We start from the raw sequence: 21,695 nt of genomic DNA, 5'->3' as shown, positions 1-21,695 counted from the left end.
AAGAATCGTCATAGGTGAGAAAAATTAAAGTTATGTGGGATAGCAAGTTACTGCATGTCATCACGTATGGAGATATTTGCCACGTTAAGTACACGTAAACTAATTTGAGGAACAGCATCCCTCAGTGACAGAAGGGTGCTTACCACAGTGAGCTTACCACTGAGACTCTATACACAGCTGACATGAAGACGTTGATATGCAATCACTGTACACTGCAACAACTCCTGATGCCATGCTTCTCTGGATCATGCAGTTATAAGAGAAATTCACTATTTTTTACAGAAATTCCTGTAATGAACTTCTGCCTGAATCAACTCAAACGCCGTTCCAAAACCATTCAGGTGTCACTGATGTTCAGCTGACCAGCAAGCAAACAAACAAACATGGCAGTTCCCTCCGCCACCTCACCTGGTACCTGCAAGAATATCTGGGCTGATCCAAAAGCAGAAATAAGTGTCTGGGAGCAGGTCAGCAGCTTTCTAGCAACGGTAGGACTAGCTTATACCAGCTTAAATGTTTGTGAAATGACGACCCAACTAACTGGTGATACCAAAACAGATCAAGAAAAAAACATCTTTTCCACTAGGAGACGGTTACTTTCTCCTCAGATAAAAGAAAACTGGAGAGATGGTGGGAAAAGGGAAGTCAGCCAACCAGTCACAAGAAGAAAGCAAGTCTTATGAATAGAGGGGAGACTGTAAGTGTCATCTATTTTGATGTTAATTAAGATTTTAACTGGACTCTCATGAGAACTACCATGTTTTTGTACATATAAAAACACATTGTGCAACTTTCTGCCATTAAAACTGACTCAACAGCAGCGCACATTAAATGAAGGGCAGAGTTTATTCCAGCAGCTCCCTCTGTCCTGATAGTCTTCCAAAGCTTCTCCCCGCTCCCACAGTGTCTCCTCCATATCTTCTTGGCACTGAGCTCCAACAAGAGCTAGAAAAAGCTAAGTTGCAGCTCTGCAAATGAAGGTACAAACTATTTTTGTATCATTGAAATACGGTACTGTATATGGGGAGCAAAAATAGTTAACAATTCCAAAAGAGTAACTATTGACATCTCCCTGTGAAAACTGAAGTGTGACCGGATTTCAGGAAGCCTGCGTAAAATATTTCCTATTGTCATCAAATGACTTGGACTACTGAATAGGGATAAGCTTTTTAAATTTGTGGACAACATCAAGATGCAGGCAGATGCAAACAAATTACAGGGCAGAATCAGAACTACAAATTATCCAGAAAAATATTTATTTATTTTAAGAAAAAAAAAATCCTCGAGTCCTCTTGGGATACATATACCATTAAGAAAAGCATGACAAGGCTACGCTTTGATTCCTGGTTAGACACAGCATTTTAGACTATGGAAGTAGGAAGCCAGGGACACCTATTTATAGGTTACAGATGTTTTAACACACACCCAAGTTAAAAATTCTGGTGCTAAGAAATGAGGTTTCGAGCAGCAATACCAGTTTAAAGTTACTTCCTCATCACCACTCCTCGGTGTTCTCACATCACTGGGCCTCAGGCCTGGACACTACTACTACACAGCATGAAAATTGACGAGACAGGTGAGCTCCCCTGTCAGGTTGCTCCAGCCCAGGCCATATGATTTTGCTCACTAAGAAAAGCTAACCCAGTAAAAGAGAATTAATATAATTTCTGCCAGATTAGCAGACAACTTTTAGGAGCGCTGGGAGGCAAAGTACAGCAGCATCAGGCTGTTAGATTTGCTCAGCCACCTCATGAAGTTTCAGTGTAAGACTCTTAAGATTTCTGACAATAGTGCAGATCACATTTTTCCTAAAGTAATCCTGAGAATTTATGGACAGTCTTGGTTTCAGATCAATGTGAGACTTCCCAGAGGGATCCTTCTAAACTGTCAAACAATTACAATAATTTCAGTGCTGTTGACAGCAAAATGATTGTCACAGGGTTGTGCAGCTGGCCACTGGCAGAGAAAACATGCAGGTTTACAATAATTATGCCTTAAATCCTATACTTTCTCAGCAGATTTTAGTGAAAAAGTCAAAACTGAACATATATATCACTTATATTAGGGCTCACGGAGATACTGATTCCTAGTGAGTGGTAAGACTTGCAGCCCTTACACTCACACGTCAACCCTCTGACTTCACTGGGACTGCAGGTTTAAAAAACAGGACCCAAGTTCTATTTGAGTAACAACTTCTCTTTGAACAATTTAAATGTTAACAAACAGGTTCTCTGTGTTTGCTGCGGATTCATCTTAGGGACACCTAATCTGTAGGCTACAAAATAATCTGTAAGCAAACTGGTTACATAGTACCAACCCACCTTATGATCTTTCAGAAAAAAAAAAAAATCCCTTTCCCATACAGTATGCTAATATTCCAAACAGAATTGGAAACTAAACATTCAGGAGTTCACTTTTTAAATATTAGCCTGCCAAAGTTCCACTAAATTCTCAAAGTTTGTCTATATTATCAATTTTTTTGCTTAAAGCACTGAGAATTCTCATTAACTGTAGAGCATGTATGCCCTGGAGCACTTGGGCTGCACCTAGAGAGGCTAGGGAGTAACTTGTAGGTAGCCAGGCGACTTTTGTAACTATTTACTGTGCACTCTTACTGGGTGAAATGGTCAAGACTGTTGGAAAGAGACGGAAGCAATGGCCTGCAACAAACCAGGTGCCTCCTCCATCCCGAAGTGCTTAGATGTTACTACACAACAATACCAAGCTATTAGCTTGTGAAGACCCTACCTGCAGGCTTAAAGCAAGTTACAAAACTTGCTTTACCACAGGGACAACTATGCAAACCAACAGATGAAAGATTTCTTCATACTTAAAAGAATCCGGGGGGGGGGGGGGGCGGGAAGAATATGTGCTAATGAAGACATTCATACCTTGATTAGTTTTGCAGCCTTTAAAAAAAAAAGACTGTTGTACACAGTCATTAACCAACCATTTCTGGGTTTTTTTTCTAAATAATTCTCCTATTAGTATTAAATAAATACTTTGTTAAGAGAAGAGGACCAATCAGCTAGGTTCACCAGCAAAGAACCACCACGGGCTGTAAACCTGTGCGGTGTTACAGGGCACACAGAACATTACAAAGAATACCTGGTATATGCAGAGATCGTTAAAAAAATCTGGAATTATTACGTTGTCGTTCAACCTCTTTTAAATGTGAGAAAATGGAAAGATAAAGAAATCAGGCGAGTTACACAGCCCCTCAGCAGCTCAGGCAAAAACACAACTTAAGATATGGTAGCACTTACCTACCAAAAAACCTATTAATGTACAGAATTACTACATTTTTTCCTGCCTCCGCAACTCAGCGGCTAGAAACCAAAGAAACACAGACTGATTCGACAAGTACCTCTCTGCAAACCTGGAGGCACAGTACCTTCTCCCTCCTTACCAGCTCACGACCGTCCTCTATAACGGGGTCTTTAGTTAAACGAGAGTTGAGCCTTATAACCCACCCGCCAACAACGCCCGTGACCCGGTACTCAGCGGAGAAAGAGAACAAAACCACTGGAAAGCAGCATTTTCACTGCGCTGAGTCTTTGTTTCAGCGGCAAGAGGCTGCCTACGCTGCAAACACTTCACTTACTTAACTGGACGGAGGCGCCCGGCTCCGCCGAGACCCCCGCCACACGCAGCCCCCTCCTCCCCCGGCCTCCCGACCGGCAGCACCGACCGCTCGCCCCGCCACGGGGCGGAGAAAGGCTCCTGCCGCCGGGCCGGGCCGGCGGAGAAGGGCAAGGGAACGGGGAGGAGGGGAGACCCCCGCCCCGGGGAACGGGGAGGAGGGGAGACCCCCGCCCCGCTGGTTGCTCCGAGGGGCCCCGGGGATGCCGCCCGCCTCTTGCCCTGCCCCGCACCCCGCCTCACCCCTCCCGGGGGCAGCTGCCGGGCGGGAGGGGACGGGGGAAGAGCCAGGCGGCCCGGGGAAGTCGCACCGCCGGGGGGAGCCGGCAGCGGAGCCAAGGGCGGGCTGCCCCGCGCAGAGGAGAGCGATGCGCGGCGGAGCCGGCGGCGGAGCCTACCGGCGGCGGAGCCGGCGACGGGCTCCGCGACGGGAGGGGAGCGGCGGGGAGCTCGGGCGCCTACCCCCCCCCCCCCCCGCAGCCCCGCGGAGAACGCGAGCCCCTACCTGGGCTGTACCGGCACGGCCACGTCGCGCACCGTCCCCGCGTCCCCTCGGCGGCCGCGCCGCGCCGCGCAGGCTGCCCCGGCCCGCCCGCCGGCGACGGAGCAGGAAGCCGAGCCGAGCCGAGCCGAGCCGAGCCGCCGCAGAAGCAGAGGAAGGCGCGGAGGCGGCGCGCCCGCCCCCTACCGGTGGCGGACCGGGCCCGGGGGCGGCACCGCCCCGCAGCCGCGCCCCCCGCTGCTCCCGCCCCCGCCGCCCGAGGGGCCGTCCCGGTTGGACGCGCGCGGGGTGCGCGCAAATGGCGGGGCGCCTGAGGCGGCAGGGGGCCGCGGGCCTTCCCGCTGCCCCCCCCGGCGCGTCTCTGCGCGCCTCAGGCCGGGCGCCCTGGGCTGGGCGCAGGGCGGGCTCCTGCGGCGGCCCCGGGGGCCAGCGCCGGCGAGCTAACGACCCGGGGGGGGGGGGCTGCGGGCCCCCCCCCGCGCCTGGCGGGTCCCCCCCCCCGGGCCCCGCTGTCCGGCGGCGTGAGGAGACCGGTTTCAGATCCGTCCTCGCTGGCAGGGCGCGGGTGGTTCGCGGGGGAAGGGCTGTTCCGGCCTACAACGTTTTGGGTGGTTCGGTGAAGGGTGATAATCAGAAAAACGCCTTCCATCTGCGCGTCCGCCGCCCCGCGCCCACGGGTGAGGGACTGAGGGTGCCAGGTGTGCCCAAAGGTCGGCCTGGTGCCCCGGGCCGGCAGGGACTGGCACGCTGTTGGAAGCGTCGATGCTTGTCTTCTTTCCTATTTTGTGCACCTTTCCCCCCGCAACGCACCGGGAGTTACCTCAGGGTTTTTTTTAAAGCAGTTTCTGCTTTAAAAAAAAAAAAACAAACCCACAAAAAAACCAAACCAAACCCCACAACCCACTTTTTGATCAGTAGGATGCAGCTGATCTCTGTTACCACGTAAGAAGGAAAGGTAGTCCCTTCTTAGCCTTGGCTGTGCTCTGTGCTGTTTTTTCCTTTTTTTTTCTTTTTGGCAGTGGTATTCCTCTACCCCCACCGTGAGTTGGCGTAGGTAGGGAGATAAGCTGGAAGGACACCATTCATCGTATTGCGTGGAAAAAGATTGCGTGGAAAAAGATTTCTGTTGGTCTAACTCCCTCAGCTGGACTAGTGCTGGGGTGGGTATAGAAAGTGCTGGGGCAGCAGACAGCCAGATTCAGTCAATTCCACTATTGTCAAACCACAAAGAGAATATTTTTTACAAAATCAGCGTGGCACTTCTCCTAGCAGAGAACAAAGCTGCAGCTAAATACAGGGCATATTGCACATCATCAAAGTCAGGTAGACAAAAGGAAGTTTCCATGTCTTATTTTAACCACATCTGGTCAACAGATCTTTCTTTTAATGGCTTTAAAATAACATACTTTGATACCAACTGCTCCTCGGTACAGCAGGATTATATGAACATCAATCAAGTAATTTCTTTAGTAAATTCTCACAACACATTGAAGTTTCAGGCCTACTATAATCTCAAAATGAGCAAAGAAATACCCAGTGGGAGCATTGCTCAAGAAAAGAAAGTCTTTATAGCTTTTAATTCTAAATGATGATACAGATATATCTTATTCTGACAGTTATTTCAGTGCTTCATATATGAAATTTCACCATGTTCCCCTGATTACTTACTAGGTGACACTGTCTACATAGCAGACTAATCAGGTCAGTATGCTAAAGGAGGCTGGCTCCTTTGATAAGCAAGTGTTTGCAATAGAAACAAACATTTTTAAAAGATTACATAAGTAGCACTATCAAATTATTAAAAGAAGAAACAATACTATCTGCACAATAACCAACACTTCAGAATACATCTGTATCAAAGTCAAAGAAATAAATAAGGCTTGAGAATGGCTAAGATTAAATCCCGTTAATTATTTACTTGGCTGAAAGGGTGCCACAACGCACACAGAGTGGAGAGTCACAGTTCCCTGGAAATGTGGCAGCTGGCAGGAGCCCAAAGAAGAGGGGGTATGCCAGTCCCACAGTGTCTCAAGAAGGCTCTGGTTTCCTCCTTTTCTCTTTTATTCTAATTTGCTTTATAATTTTCCCTTTTTTCTAATTTACTTTTTTTTTTTTTTTAATTTGCCTTATAATGAAATGGCTGTGGCTACTATGTAGAGGTCTTCCATAAAAAGTACAAATAATATCTATACCTACGGGAGCTTATTTTGCTTTTTATTATTGTCTGTGATGAACTGACCATTTTTGCTTCTGTAGATTAAGAAATTTGGTATGAAACAGAATGTGTTTCATAGCCACATATGTTCTAAATGTTTCATCATGATGTAATGTGTTCTAAATTTACAATTTTAAAATCCAAAATGCTTATATTTATTTAAAAAAATAAAACAACAAAATAGCTTGGTTTACTCATTACACTGTTAAACTCTAAGAAAAACATATACTGTAACTATTTATTCTGCAAACGTCAGAAACCAAACTGTCTTAAGAATTTGGGTACATTGGCCCTGAACAAAGATGACCTTGTTGGCCTTACTCGCACCTTTGGCAAATTTCTTTGCTAGTGTCTCTAGCATTTGACCTGAACTTACTTTCTTGTCTCTCTCATAACTACTAATTTTTACGAAATGAAATTATAGCACTACACTATATTTATTTTTTTTTATTGAAAATGAAAACATTTCCTTCCTGTAATTACAGGAAAGCTAAAAGTGATGCATGCCTTATTTAGCATCCTAGGGCTAATGGGGATAAATGAAAACAAAGTAAAATATAGAAGCAGACCCTTTCAGGTGCTTTATCTTTAGGCTGTTGATTATTAACTCTGGTTATAGATGTTCTGCTAATCAGTCATCAGTCTTGCTGCTCAGTTCTGGTATTAAAGCAACTCCTGGTGGCTTCTTTTAAAAGTACTTTTTACTGGTAAGCCTAAACTTCATGTTTGTATGCTATAAACTAATACTTCTGCCCTAGCAGATCTTTCCATGGCATTTTGAATGAGCCAGCCTCAGACTGCTGGCAGAGACCCAGCTCTCCAAAACCTGGAATATCTGTGGCATAAAAATTACTTTTCTCAACACAGTAGCACAATCACAGTGCACTTATCTTTGCATTTGGTAGGATAAGTATTACAGTGCTGTGTTAAATAAGATGCAAACCCTAGGCTATCTTTTAAATATTATACAGAAAAAAAAAAAGAAGAAAAGAGAAGAAAGTTACTTAGAGAATGCTGCAAGCAGTTTGCCTTGAGCAATTGGAAAATGTGATTTTCACCAAGTTGTGAGTCGCTTAACTAAAAATAGAAACTAAAATGTATAAGCACAACATGAAGCCCACTCCTCTCTCCTCTCCTGCCTTTTCCAAACACGTGAGAACATGTATGAAAAAATCTTCCTTAAAATGACTTTTTTTTAGCTTTCTGACTGATGTTATCAAGTTTTATATAAACAGTATGGATGTGTGTCTGAAAGAGGATGTATTATTTAGTGTTTGCCCTATGATGTAGTAGGTATTTAAAATAGATACATTCTAATTTTTGTGACTTCTCCCCCTGTTGCTATCAGAAGTCAATTTGCAAACAGCCAAAATATCAGGTCTCTGGAATGAGAAATGAGTAACAATGAGTAACAACAGATAGAAACAATGGATATGGAAGTAATCCAAAAATCTGAGTCCAGAGAATGGATTCGAACACCTCCGAACCTTTCTTGTCACTGATGCACTGGTCCTGATCAATATTTCACAGATATGTCCTTTTTCTGTAATGTCAAAATAAACTCCAAGTCCAAGCATTCCCAAACTTTCAGATTTTTCTTTCAGGGTTTTTTTTCCCCCCCTTTATTTAGGTCTATTTTTATTTCAAGTGCATATGATTATGAAAGGAAATCCGTTTGTAAGTGAGCAAAATTCCACTGGAGTCAGTATAATTGCAATTGCTAAAATAATGTCACATTTCGACCACAGGGTTTCTTATTTCTTTTTCTGCCCTGTGAGTGCATCTAGTATTGTTTAACTCTTACAGACTGACAATAGTAGAGACCAAAGTCTTCTGTAAATTATATATGCAGGATAGGTTAGAGGAAGCTTTCTATTTTGGTTGTTAAAATACCTTAAATGTTACAAGGGCTATTCCTTGTGTATGTTATCCTATTCATTCCTTATGAAATACAAAGTTTTTTGTGAAATCAGACAATTTGGTGCCAATGAGCACAGGATATTCTGTCATTTAGACAGAAGTGGAAGGTGGTAATTTTCTTTTGCCATATGGGACTCATAAATATTTGTCTTAACATCTGGTACATAGGTATTGGTGCAGATGCAGTGAAATATTGCTAGCTTGAGGTCTTATGAGCAATGTGTAATGGGCTGGAGACCCACACGAAATCTGCGCACGGTGATAACAAGCAAAATGGCAATCTTTTGCAAAACCTCCAATCTGTAGATGTGGAGATCTTATGGTTCCCATATATGACATTATTGAATCTAAGCAGTTTCCCAAAGAGCTTCAGAGGTCCTAAAAATCAGTGCACCAGTTTTAGATGAGGAGCATCTCAGGAACGCTTCCAACTGAGACTGTACCCATTCACATCAAGAACAAACATCACCAGCTGGAAACTGTAGATGCCCTGAGACAGGCGTGCTGCTAATGGTGTTGTTCATGAGTTGCACTGTGAAAGGTCGCAAACGCCACTCTGAACATCCTGCGTTAGCATGAGAGCTCTTCTTTTCCACACAATGAAGCTACGCCAACTACAACTCTTCCTCATAGGAAGCATATAAAGATTGCTTCCAAGTTTATTAATGCTTCATTTCAACAAGATATTGTCCTGACCCATAAGCTGTCAACGAGCTCATACCTTTCCCGAGGCAGAGCTCCATGCATCCTTGCTGCTCTCTCACAAAAAGGGCAATTCCTCCCTCCCCTCCCAGCCTGTCCTTGGTAAATCAATTGTATCCATCCATTGCACTGCCCTTGTTGTGTGAGCTATCCCACTACATCACTGTGATGCCAATGAGAGATTGTAGCCCTGCAACTGCATTCAGACCTCTAGTTCCTCCTGTTGGTTCTCCATTAATGTACAGGCACTTCAGATAGGCACCCAGTCATGCTGATTTCCTGGAAAAAGTATGACAGCTTTCCCTGTAATGCCATACAGTTGGCACTTCCCTGATGATATGCATTTGCTTAAGTCGACCTCTTTCATCCTGTTCTGTTGATTACACATCACCCTGTACCATTTCCTTGCCAAAGTGGTCCACCACTTTGTTACTTGATTGTAGGTCGTCATCTCCCTCCCTTGTCATTCCTGGTTTAAAGCTCTCATTGCCACATCGGCCAGCCATTTGGCAGAGTTGCTTTTGCCCCACTTTGTCAGGCGGATCCTGTTTCTTCCTAGCAGCAGTTGACCCTCAGATAGGGTCCTATTTTCGTAAAAAACAAATCCGTGTTATTCATGCCAGTTGCACGATGCCAGCTGGTGATCTGCAGTATCTGTCCAGTCCTCCTCAAGTCCTTCCCTTCCCTTCTCTGGTGGTTTTCAAGGAGAACACATGTGGGGTCAGGCTCAACTGCCACTGCTTTGCTGGACACCCTCAGCTGCTACCAGGGCACTCAGTCTATTTTGTAGGTGCAGATCTGCAGATGGAGCAGGAGCCTTCCTCCTGTTGCTAGAAGCCACAAGCCTCCAGCCTTCATCATAATTTTTCCTCCCACCTGTGTAACTGCATGAGCAATGTGCTCTGTTTTTCACAACACAACTCAAATGATGAGAGAGGAACTGATGGACAGTCTCTCCATGTCCACCCACACCTTAGTGCTTAATCAAGATAACAACTCTTCCTGTCTTACCAACATATAAACCATTGTCAGTAGTTGTCATGTCTGTGCTTTTCTAGTGGAAAGGAAAGAATCCCGTCTTATGAAGAAACTCTCAGGATGATGGGCCAAAAAGACAGAGCAGCTCAGCAAAATATCTGGGGGGTAGAGCCCATACTCAGTTGGGCCCTTAGGTGCTACTGTAATAAAAAAACATTAAATCCTATGTATCCAGAAATAGAAGACAGCCTGTATAATTACAGATTCTCCCAGCTCACACAATTGTCACTAGAATGGAATGACCTGACCCCATCCTTCTAAGCCTCAAGTGATGAGTAAGATAAAAAGTGCAGAGACATTGGTGATCACCCCATCCCTACTGTCGTGCTTGGCTAGACCACAGAAAAGAAATTGCATCCTTAGCTGTAGATTGATAGGCACATCTCTGAAGAGGGGATTCTAGCTCTAACCACAGTGTTACAGAACGGGTAACAGAGGCATCTGTCTGACTTGGAAAGTGAAAAAGAGAACTTGGACAGCAAGCACACTTTGTGTGAAGCAGATCCAAATGCAGCTGGTTTTAGGCCAAAGGGATTTATCCAGAGATCAGACTACACTGCATCGTTGCCCAGCTAGTACAAGCAGCTTGGATCTAATGAAAGAATCCCTGTGGAATCTCCAGGAGCAGACACCTGGTGATGCAGCAGAGCTTATGGCTCACCAACCATAAGATCACACTGTAAAAACAATCTCTTCAAGGACCAGGAGATACGGTACTCTGAGACTAAAATACTGATGCTGTGGCAGTTTGGCCACTGAGGTTAGATGGTGTTACTTTGCAGCTGCGGGGCAAAGAACCAGAACTGTGAAGACTTCTGGAATGACTTGGAAGGTGTCAGCTCCTCAGTTAACCCGTATGCCTTCTGATACTGTTCATTTGCAACCTTCCTACCTGTATTATGCCTCTCTGGATCTCACTGCTATTGCTGAGAGTCTCAAGGTAGCACAGTAACATTCAGTGAAATGCAAGCAGACTCCTGCTCTGCCTGCAGCTAACCAACCGTTATCTCAAAAGCTTTTCACAGTCCAGCTGGGGCAGAGGTTCAGGCTTGCTGAGCGATAAAACAGATGCAGCAGGGAGTTTCTGTTCATCTGTTCACAAGCGTGAGCGTGGTGGTTTTCTGAGCTCGGCAGTTTAGGAAGAAAAAAATATTTCTCATTGATTACTTCCTTCTGCCAGAGATGACACGGCCACTGATACTCAGATGTCTTTGAAGAAGGCTTCTCTCAATAGTCAAAATATGAGAAGCAGCCGATTTTAACAACAGTCTCATTAAGCAAGATACCTTGTCAGAACTGACACCTCCTGTTTGCAGCAGGGCACTCACTCCTGATACATTAGCACTTCTAACTGCTTCCCATGCTGCTGGGTTCAATACTGTACAAGCCTGATACTATAGATTTTCTGACAAAAGAACAGTATGGCTTTCAGTGAATTTTAAAAACGTATATTCCCATATGATACAACTACAGATAACTTAAATTTTAGTTCAAATAATGAGACTGGGAGAATGCTTGCTCTGTTTCACAGTAATGTGCTGTACAAACAGCAGAGGAAAGAAAGAGCTCATGAGGTACAGGAAGATGCAGCTTGTAAATAAGTCAAGGTAGGCACCCTTTGGTGCTGGGGTGTTTCCTACTCTGCTTTTGCTGGGTCTGTTCACCCAGTTTGTTAGGCTTGTGTTCAAGTCTCAACTTAAATACTAGCTTGTGGATTGTCCAGACAGCAAAATCTCCTAGATCCCCTCCTGAAAATGCAGAGGGGCCCACCTTCCCGAGGAAAGCCAGCTTCTTCAAACAAGCATGAACTTCTTCCTCCATCAGGTCCGCACAGCAGGCCATGTCCTGTCTTTTGAGCCTCTGTCTCTGTAGGAAATTTTCACTAGTTCTAAAGGATGTGAGATTGTACATGCACCTGCCTGTGTAACCACACAAAACGGCTTGCACTTCTTAAATAAAGTACTAACAGCCCTTTCTAGCAACAATCCCAAAACAGAAGACAGCAATTTTGGGTTTTACCATTTGTATTTGCCTGAATGTGTTTTTTTCTTTTTCTTGGGCTTTTTCTTCTTTTTTTTTTTTTAATTTTAACAATATAGCTTGTCAAAAGGAAAATCTATTTAGTACTTTAAAAAAAAAAATCTAGGCAAGACTTGAATTCTAAACTTTCATGACTTGCAATCAGTCTTTTATCCTGCAAATGGAAACAGCATGAAAGGAAAGGAAAGGAAAATACTGGAGGAGTGAGAGTCTGTTATGCTGTTGCACAGTTAGTTTCTAGACAGGACATATTGAAGCAAAAGTCACTTGATTTACACTAGACAAAAGTGTTACTGTAACAGATTTGTGTTACAAAGCATCCTTTTGGTGTACTTTCCTTCTTGAAGTACTGTATTTTTGTTAAAAAGTCACTGAAGATGTGTCTCCCAGAACACTGGTTTAAATTATCCCTAAATCCTTTCCTTTTAGAATACGCCAAAACTGTTACTGTTTGATCAGATAAAGTCACACATAGTTTTCATAGAATATTAGGAAGAAGGTGAAAGGGACCTTTAGTGGTCACCTAATCCATCTTTCTATTTCCCATCAGAATGATGAACCTTTCCTTACAACTGTTGCTTTATATTTATGTTCTCTTCATCTGGTGATGGAGAATCTAGTTTCCATAAGTGATCCATACCATTACCTACCTATGCTTATGATCCCAAAGTCTAACCTAAACCTTCCTTGTTGTAGTGCAAGCTCATTTCTTCCTCTCATACACAGTGATGGCAGAGAAACAGGTATTTGCTTTGCCTTTGCTATTAGTTTTTTATGTGTTTGAAGACTTCTTTTTCTGTTTTCTCTCAGCCTTCCCTAAACAAAACAAGTCACGCTTCCTCTAATCCTTGCTCACAGATCATGTTTTCCAGACTTTCAGTCTCTTTCTCTGGATTACAATTTCTTTGAAACATGGTGGCCAAACCTCGACACAACTCTCGTATTTAGGCATTGCCAACATAAAATTATCTGTAGCACACAGTACTCTTACATGATGTTTTCTTCCATTTTTGCCACAGCAATCTTGTTGACTGATGTTCGGCTGTGGCTGTGTATGACCCCTACATCCTCTCCTGTGGAACTGCTACCCTGCTGAGAGCTTCCAGGCCTATATTTTTACAGCTGATTTTTCAAACTCTGAATTGTAGCCTGTCTTTTTTATACCATTTTTGCTTTGTGTCATGATCTTCTTGAAGTTCATCCTGTTCTCTAAAGTCCTCACAGGCTTTTGCAGATTGGTTGTGTCTGCTTATTTAACAATTAGTTACTCCATCACCTGGAGTGTTAATGGGAGTAGCGTTCTGTACCAGAAGCAGGACAGACTACTGGGGATAGCACAGCACAAAGGGATTTTGGCATTATACAGCTGAGTGCAGCTGGGGTTTTTTTCTGTCAGTGTTGCACCCATGTCATAGCAGATTTCTCTAAATCTTGTATGCCAAGATTGCTCCTGAAAATCTCATGAAAGGCAGAGTCCACAACCCCACTACAATCAAGGCTCCTGTCTACATGGCTTGTTACCTTGGTTAGGTGGCTCACCTAAATAATTTTATTCTTCTTTAGCCTGATAGGGCCTCTGATGATTACCTAAGGAAAGACATTTGGTCTTCATGGTATTTGAAGTAACGTTTCTTCTTCATTAAGAGAATTTTGATTGATTTCACAGCAATTAGGCGGTATCTGCCCACCTAACCACAAAACACATTTATAGTCACAAGATGATTGTTATTTACATATTACCATTTTTAAATTGAAATAACCAGAAAATCCTACACTTTTTGAAGCTGCTTTTGGGGGATTAGATTTTATTTCTTGCAGCACTATTACAGGCTAAGTGAACAGAAACTGCTTAGAGAAACATATACCAGGATTTCCATAGGAAATCTTCCCTTCCTGCATTTAAGACTAATCTGGTATTAATGTGTATCTTTAATCAGAGGCAGGCCTCTCGTTCAATTAATTGTGCAAGGGCTGTTCTGAACTTAAGAGCACTTACGGGCATATAAGAAATGTAGCAGTAGGGAGCAATTGATTATCTTTTGGTAGCAGCGTGCTTCACTTGATGCAATTTCTCTAACTGAGGCCAGAATGATGGAGCTGGAACTTAGATTTCAGCCAGAGGGAGGGGTTCCTGGAGTAAAACCTCAGAACCAAATGCCACTGAATGTTCAGAGTGCTTTGCTCATTAATCTGATCCTACCAAATGATGTGGGAGTTTAAAAAAAAGAAAAATCTATAAAATAGCTTTATCTACTTCCAGCGGAGAACAATCTGGCTAGAAAATTTCTGATGAAACATTTTCTCATCAGGATATGCCATTCATTGAAATCAAAATGTTCCACAAGAGAATTTCCATTTTTGACCAATTTCCAATGGAATCCAGGCAGGTTGCCAAGACAACAGAGCCTGCCAGTTTGCCTGTCTGTCTTCTCAACAGCCCTTCTGGCTGGTTCTTGGGGATCTTGGGCTTACAGACTCCTTCACTTCGGGGCTGACAGAGTGCTGAGAGCTGAGAAGGAAGGACCCTCCAGTTTATGGCTTCTTGGCAATCCGGATTCCCCAGACAAGAAGAGGGCGAGGCTGACAGGCTGCCCTAGAGCTGAGGCACCATGCCATTAAAAGACTCAACACTCCTTGGTTTCATTCCAAATTTTGAAATATTAAAATCTTCTACTGGAAAAAAAGTCTGTATTTCTTCATGCTGCTCTAATGAGTCTGTATTCCTGATCAGAGCCTCATACTACAAGACAGTGCATATCCATGTTTACAAGCTGTTGTATGCAATTACACAGATATTAATGGGGCTCTGGCAGGCTGACTACACATAGGCATATAAGTGATAAAGGTCACACCTGAACAAAGACAAGGCAGTAGTGCCTGTGGTGATGTGGTTACCTAACACTGCCATTACTAATGCTTTTCTTCACAGTACTTAACAACTAATTAGTTCTTCCAATACATCCTTGAAGTACTAATAAGTAATATCCCATTTTAGAGGCAAAAACCTGACATGGACGTGTTACTGCTTTGCTGAGAACCACAAAACATGTCAGCATCAGCAGGTTTACTGTTGCACAGTCCAGCATATTCTGTTAGAGTCTTAGGTAACCTAAAATAACTTCTTTTGTGCCTTAGATGATCATCCAGTTCTGTCTTCAGCCAATGAAAACACCACCTTCCCTGCCTGTTCTTTCCACTTTTCATATTGTCCTGGTTTCAGCTGGGATAGAGTTAATTTCCTTTCTAGTAGCTGGTATAGTGCTATGTCTTGGATTCAGTATGAGAAGAATGTTGATAACACACTGATGTTTTCAGCTGTTGCTCAGCAGTGTTTAGACTAAGTCAAGGATTTTTCAGCTTCTCATGCTCGGCCAGCAAGAAGGCTGGAGGGGCACAAGAAGGTGGGAGGGGACACAGCCAGGGCAGCTGACCCAAACTGGCCAAAGGGGTATTCCATACCATGTGATGTCATGCCCAGTATATAAACTGGGGGGAGTTGGCCTGGGGGGATCTCTGCTCAGGAACTAACTGGGCATTGGTCAGCGAGTGGTGAGCAATTGCATTGTGCATCACTTGTTTTGTATATTCCAATTATTTTATTATTATTATTGTCAGGTTTTTTTATTTGAATTATCGTCATCATTATTATTTTCTTCCTTTCTGTCCTAGTAAACTGTTCTTATCTTAACCCATGAGTTTTACTCTTTTTTTTTCCCTATTCTCTCCCCCATCCCACTGGGTTGGGGGGGAAGTGAGTGAGCAGCTGCTTGGTGCTTAGTTGCTGGCTGGGGTTAAACCACGACACACATGCTAGTCTTACAACCAAGGGGCTTATTCCCCTTACAGCTCAGCTCACAGAGGGAGTATGTGACTGTTTCTTATCCACTTCCATGGGATGGCATCGCCTCTGTCTCAAACTTAGCCTAACATGGCAACACGACCTATGTACTGATTCTGCTGTTGGCTTGGGGATCTACAGGAAAAGGACAATAGAAAACAGCTATGGAGATGGTAGTGACATAAAAGCCACTCCAGATTTTTCCAAAAAGGCTAGTTGCTATTCATGTTATTCATGGTTGTTTGGCATTCCCACACTAAAATGTTTTGGGAAAAGCTCCAGTATTCCTTTCATGATGCACAATGTCAAATATAGAAAAATATACAACTAGAATTACTAAATGTAATGAAAACTACTAACAATCAGCTAAACTGGGGTAATGCGTGGCCTGCCAAATAGCAGAGCTTCAGTCCAGAAAGACCTTTGGAAACTTGATGATTGGGCCAACAGAAGCCTCATAAAGTTGTAAGAGGGGAGGTGCAAGGTTCTGCACCTGGAGCAGGATAACCCCATGCACTGAGAATTAACTGGCTGAGTAGCAGCACAGATGAAAAGGGCTGGCGGTGGGGGTCACGGTGGATGCTAAGTTGAATATGAGCCACTAACATGGTGAGGGAGTAGGAGCATGTGATGTACAAAGCCTGAGGGAGTTTGTTCAGCCTGAAGAGAAAGCCAAGAGAGTATTCAAATTGCTGTTTTAAACTGTCTAATGAGGGAGGGAGGGCTTAAAGATAAGACAGAGCTAGTCTCCTCAGAATTGCACAGCGAGCGGACAAGAGTCCACATTCAAGACCTGCAGCAAGGAAGATTTCAACCATATAGACAGACACAAACCCCACAGTGGGAGAGATTAAGCACAGTGGGAATGACTGCCAACAGAGGCTCTGGAATCTCCTTCTTTGGAAATACTCAAAGCCTGGTTGGAGAAGGCCCTGAGCATCTTAACCTAACTTTGAAGCCAGCCCTGCTTTGAACATTAGGTTGGACAAGGTGATCTAGAGCAGACTTTTCCAATCTAAATTATTCCATGCTTCTGTAACTGTGCTCTCATGGTGAGTAAGACAAACTATACTGGGCTCTGTCAGGAGGACACTGGTCAGCAGATCAGTGGGAGCTCTTATCACCCTTATTCAGAACTGGTGAGGCTGTCTTTGGGGTGCTATGTGCAGGTTAAGGATCACCAATTGAAGAAGGATGTCAAGAACTGAGTAGGACCCACAACACAGGCAAGGGCTTGAGACACTTGACGGATAAGCCATAGTTTATCAGCTAGCTGATTAAGCTTAGTTTATCCCATAAACCAGAGCTTATGGGATTTAAGCTTGTTCACTCTGGAGAAGAGGAATCTCAGGGATGATCTGATAGCAGCCTACAACTGCTTGATGGACAGTTACAAACACAACCATTCCAAACTTTTCTCAGCAGTGACAGACATCCTGACAAGGAGTGACAGCCACAAAACGCCAATTGGGAGGTTCTGTTTGGACATTAGGAATAACTTTATCTCTAGGAGAGTGGCTCAGCAGAGAAACTGGTCACCCAGAGAGACTCTGCAATCTCTGTCCTTGCAGGTTTGCCAGTCCTGACTAGACAAAAGCTAGCTGACCTGATTTAATGTTGGTTATTGTTCTGCTTTGAGCAGGAGGATGGACCAGTAAACCCCCGTAAGTCCCTTCTAACCAACATTTCTATGATTCCATTAAAATTATATTTTCTAAAATTCTGTTTTATTAACATTAAGTACAATTGTCTAGCTGAAACCAAGACCTCTGGAAGTTTGTTTATTGCAAATAAACAGCATATCAGGGTAGGACATACTGTGAAAAAACCCTGTTATGTTGTACTCATGATTTTTCCTAACCTTTTTTCCCCAAGTATATAGTACTAGCTACTGTCAAATACAGAGCTAAAGGGACCATTAGATTGACCTATCTATTAAGGAAAATACCAGTTCCGGATTCCTAAAGAAAAGTATAAAGGCTCTTCCCACAACTGTAGAACGTAAACATTTCCTGAAAGTGATAATAAGTCTCACTATCTTCCCAGTCAACGGTCATGGCTGGTAGACACAGTGTGTTCAGATACTGCCTCTGAGCAAGCGTGAAATCCTGGCACTGTGCAACATCCGTGAAAGTTTTCCTATTGATTTCAGCGGAGCAGGATTTCAAGCAGATAGTCTTAATCTGCCCATTTATGAGACTGTAAGACAGTGGTAATTTACCACTCACTTGACTAAAATTGAAAAGTATGTGTATTTTAGAAAGTAAACTAAGCAAAAGGATGTGCCTTGTATAAGGATAAATATGTATTGGCAAAGATGAGGCATTGGATGGATTCACCTTTGACTACTTACCTAACATGCTTTGCACATAATAAATGTGTTTTAAAATATCCTTATTTTTGCCAAATATACTGCCAAGGGATGAATATGGGGGAAATCCTGACTGCTTTAAAGTCGTGGCAAACTTCCCATTGCCTTTATTGGCCAACAGCTTGTATGGACATAACTGTGTGAGGCACATGAAATGAAATTTTAACAAATGTGATCAAGAGTTGCTGGCAGAGTTGTATCTAAGACCAAATTATCTGTTATGTAGTGATTAATCTTTATTTTCTGCTTAGTCAAACATCCAGTCATGTTACAGGACAACAACTACTATTCCATAGATGGAAAACACAGAGTGACTGGGCAGCAGATGAAAGGCTGGTGTCTTAGCCTATCTCAAAGCTCAGGCTCTTCTTTCTGTCTGTCACAGCATTCTTAGGCTAACCCACACTCAAGTTTCTTGCCTTAAGGATGATCTTATTCCTTGATTTTGTTTCCAAAATACTGGGGCCCCAATTTAACTCTCATTGACTTCAAAGTGAGAAGATTCGCTCCCACTGTGGATACACTTTCATCTACTGTATTGCAATATTTTGTATTTAATGGACTATTTTTAAATGAAATTCCAAATCTGTAGTTATACAAAACCTTTGGGTGGTTGTCGTGGTTTAACACCAGCCAGCAACTAAGCACCACGCAGCCGCTCACTCACTTCTCCCCACACCCAGTGGGATGGGGGAGAGAATCAGAAAGAAAAAGGTAAAACTTGTGGGTTGAGATAAGAACAGCTTAAGAGGACAGAAAGGAATAAAATAATAATGATAATAATAACAATAATAAATTTACAATACTAATAAAATCATTGGAATATACAAAACTAGTGATGCACAATGCAATTGCTCACCACTCGCTGACCAATGCCCAGTTAGTTCCCGAGCAGCACTCCCCCAGTTTATATACTGGGCATGATGTCACCTGGTATGGAATACCCCTTCGGCCACTTTGGGTCAGCTGCCCTGGCTGTGTCCCCTCCCAACTTCTTGCGCCCCTCCAGCCTTCTTGCTGGCTGGGCATGAGAAACTGAAAAATCCTTGACTTAGTCTAAATACTGCTGAGCAACAACTGAAAACATCAGTGTGTTATCAACATTCTTCTCATACTGAATCCAAGACATAGCACTATACCAGCTACTAGAAAGAAAATAAACTCTCTCCCAGCCGAAACCAGGACAGTGGTTTTGAGTTAATCTGAAATTTATGTATCTTTGGGCTTCTGCTACTATTTGTCTTCGCTTGCTTTGACAGTTCTCATTCCTCTGTATGTTGCAGTGCTTGGGAACTCCACTGCAAACTATTCTTCCTCTTGGATAGGATTTTTCAGTCTTATAACCTAACACTTCTCCAGGAGACAAAAAAAAGAAAAATTGAATGCAAGAGTAAGAGAAGGAGTTAATTTTCTTGAGCCTTCTGCTTCACTCCGTTGAGTACCCAGCCAGTCAGAAAAACACAGATGAAAAGGCATTTTATACATGTAAAGTTAAGTACAGGTCAATCTGGCACAGAGTGGGGAACCCCACCTAGAGAAGTCAGAGATACCAGTATAAGATTAGTTACACCTATGCTTATCATTTCTGACATGGGTTTCCAGTCCAATATATTACCTCAGACTTTCTATTCATAGTTTAGCTTATGCATTGTCTAAACAGTTTCCAAGCTGTCTGAAATAATCTAAGAACTTAAATCAGTTTATTTGTAATTTAAATGGTCATCACACCCGAATTACGCTGCGGTCTGGCATTACGAGTGAACTGGCATCATGACCAATTTGGAAAACTAGTCTGCAGCACTGCTCTGCCAGGCGTGCACGCTCTTACTTTACCCATTTTAGCAGTAGGCTTCTGCTTTTATGAATCACCTTCTGAACTACTGGGGTTTTGCCATTTGTCAAGGATTCGTAAGTGTCTGAGTGTCTGTGCGTCTACAATTCCAGGACATACAGCCACTTCTCAAGTGCTTACTTGTGCTATAGTGTGTAGGCACAGCATGAGAGGTTTGTAGCATATGGGGCCCACTGTACAACTGATTTGCACATGCACTGGAAGTAAGACACATTTTGAACACTGATTTTGCAGCACATACACTGAAGTTCAATCCACATGTGCATAATAGCTCTAATGCATCTGGGATACATCAGGCTCCATGCACATGCAAGCATGTATGAGCTGTCTTAGTCTGAAGGAAGATTACAGGGTTAGAGTAGGCAGAGTTGAAAAGATGATGGTCTTTCTCTGGCTTCATTGGACTCACTAGCAGAATAAGATGCCTTCCAACGCATTCCTGTAGCATCACTGGTTTTAGACAACACAGATCCTTTCCCCAAGGCTGCAAGATAGTTTCAAATCAGAGGGCCAGGGTGCTCATAGCTGAGGAAGAAAACAAGAATTATTCTCATCTCAGCCTCATACCTGGGTAAAGCCTATGTAAAACTTCACAATTACGGATTCCGAATTAATGGCTATGCATGAATTGTTACTTCCTTAAAGCCTGTGGTAGTACAGCATGACCTCCCCCCAACCTGGCTGGCCAGGATGGACATCTGCCACGTGGCCAGAGTGAAAAAGATATGGCGTATGAAGAGACACTGCTGTGGCTATCTGCCTTACGTACTTAATGGCAAGTGTGTAGGAAACTTTCTCAGAAGTAGAACCGTGCTTCTTCTAAGGACGTGGTGCTATCCTTTTATCCCAGTGCTTTGAGAGCTCTCTCATGCAGCACAAAGCAAGGAACAGAAGGTAAACCTGTAAGTCAGGTATCAACTCAATAAAACAAACCAAACCAAAAAATTAGGCTTCGTTGCTGAAAGCAGACAGACAGACAGCTAATGCTGCAGTAGCTTCTAAAAACTAAAAGTAATTTTGTTTTCTTCATATACAAGAGAACCACTAGACTTTCCCACAGAGCTTCATGAGACTGAGCAGGCTGCGCACACGTATGTATGGTACAGTATATTTCCACTGTAGTCACTTCCATTGTGTAGAGAGGCTAGTTTTGAATAAGCTGAGCAATAGTAGAGGGTCTTATCACAAACTAATATACTTCTTGCTTCTCCCTTTTTACTGCCACAGGCCTGTGAATGCAGTAGGGGTACTTACAACCACACCTCTACTCAGAGATAACACTTTCTCTTGCAAGACGCAGCTATTGCAGCATCGGTAAGTCCCATATTTTCCCTGTTAGCTCAGAAGCAAACTATGACACAATATCAATTCAACCCTAACTGCAGTGGCTTGAGGTATGAAAGTCTGTACAGGTACAGGTTTTTCCATGTTGTTTTGCCAAAGTACTTCAGCCATGATGTAGAGCTTGTAAGCTGTTCTGATCCTGAGTCTGGGCTGAACTGAAACTGTCAGCTCAGATGATTTTTGTGATGTAAATGCAGACCTCGTGTGAGAAAACTGCCTCAATTTTCACTT

General features: G+C 43.2%; 1 protein-coding gene across 1 annotated transcript in view; it reads right to left on the bottom strand.

The window, feature by feature from the left end:
- The window catches only part of FAM3C (FAM3 metabolism regulating signaling molecule C), a 32,234-nt gene extending 27,944 nt beyond the window's left edge, over positions 1-4,290 (bottom strand). Inside the window, exon 1 of the mRNA XM_069802036.1 lies at positions 4,148-4,290. The gene's annotated coding sequence lies outside the window, so the exon portion shown is untranslated. The remainder of the gene's footprint in view (positions 1-4,147) is intronic.
- Between the last annotated feature and the right edge of the window lie 17,405 nt (positions 4,291-21,695).

Source organism: Haliaeetus albicilla, chromosome 14, assembly GCF_947461875.1.
Source record: "Haliaeetus albicilla chromosome 14, bHalAlb1.1, whole genome shotgun sequence".
Classification (NCBI taxonomy): domain Eukaryota; kingdom Metazoa; phylum Chordata; class Aves; order Accipitriformes; family Accipitridae; genus Haliaeetus; species Haliaeetus albicilla.
Note: the sequence above shows the minus strand (reverse complement) of the source record. Positions and strands in the feature narration are given on the sequence as shown.